This window comes from Penaeus monodon, chromosome 24 (genome assembly GCF_015228065.2).
Source record: "Penaeus monodon isolate SGIC_2016 chromosome 24, NSTDA_Pmon_1, whole genome shotgun sequence".
Classification (NCBI taxonomy): domain Eukaryota; kingdom Metazoa; phylum Arthropoda; class Malacostraca; order Decapoda; family Penaeidae; genus Penaeus; species Penaeus monodon.
In genome coordinates, this window is record NC_051409.1 from 24212726 (window position 1) to 24213998 (window position 1273).

The following is a 1273-nucleotide window of genomic DNA, read 5'->3' on the forward strand; positions in this document are numbered from 1 at the left end:
ATATGCTTTAATGATGATCTTTGAATCTGGGGAAATAGTAGGACCCAGTAGTGACGACTGTCGGAACTTGGAAAGACGATTTCGAGGAGGCGTAAGGAGGTTTCGATGCCGATGGCCATAATTATGGGTAGGCAGGTTAAGTCCTTATTCTTGTTCATATACATGGTCATGGGCTATCGTAAATGTGGCATATATCTTCTAACTTCAAATTTTTAGTTTTGTTTAATCAAATGGATGACGCCGTGTGATCCAAGTGACCACTGTTTTGTGGTTATCTGAGACTTTTTAAGTTTTATGGTATTAAGTAGGTTTGGTTTTACAGTATAAGGAGAGTGTAAAATTGGCTATAAAAAAATAACACTTTAGAACATACTGGGGACATCAAATCTTTTAGTTTGATATAATGGAAGGCCAATGGTACCTGATATGGTTATGGTAAGATTACGTATATGAATCTCAAATGTCATAAGATTTTCTTTCTCAATGGTAACGCCAAGGACTTTAGAAAACTTGTTTCTTTGAGACTTCACAGTTATATATGTTAGCTAGGAATATGGTGGACTTTCTTATTTTTTTAAATAAGCAAATTAATAAGTTTTTTGTCGTATTTGATAGCGGTCTGTCACACACAGACACCTGGTATAGTTTGATGAAGTTACTTGATTAGCAGTGTTAATCATCTATTCTGACCTTGCCACTTATGGATATAATGTCACCGATAATCAGCAATAGTAGAGTATTTATTTATGTAAATAGATTCATATATATCAATTTTATGTAGATTAAAGAAGCGGACTGGACCTAGGACACGCCTTGTGGAATACCAGAGTAATTGTGCTGAGAAGGGAGCTTTCCCCTCCTTTGAAAACTGTCATCTGAGTTCCATCAGTCAGGTAGTCATTGAGCCCCTTACTGACTTTCACCATGAATACCATAAAGAATTTGGTACTGACTGTTTAAAGGCTTTTGCAAAATCAACAAAAGGGACGAGAGGGTTTGACTATTGTCAAGAGAGCAAGGAAATACTCGATGAAAATAATTGTGTGCTTGGACGAGTCTTGTGGCCATTCTGAGGCGAATTGCGATGAGCTTAAATGTTTTTTGTATATCTATATATTGCTTAAGATTTTCTTCCTTAAGAGCTCGATATTTTGGAAAAAAATAGCAGGTTAGATATTAGTCCGATAGTTCTTGGGATTATCATTTCACCGATTATTTAAGAATTGGGTAACTTTATTGCCTTTATTTTGCTGAAACGTCCCCCCCCCCCAAC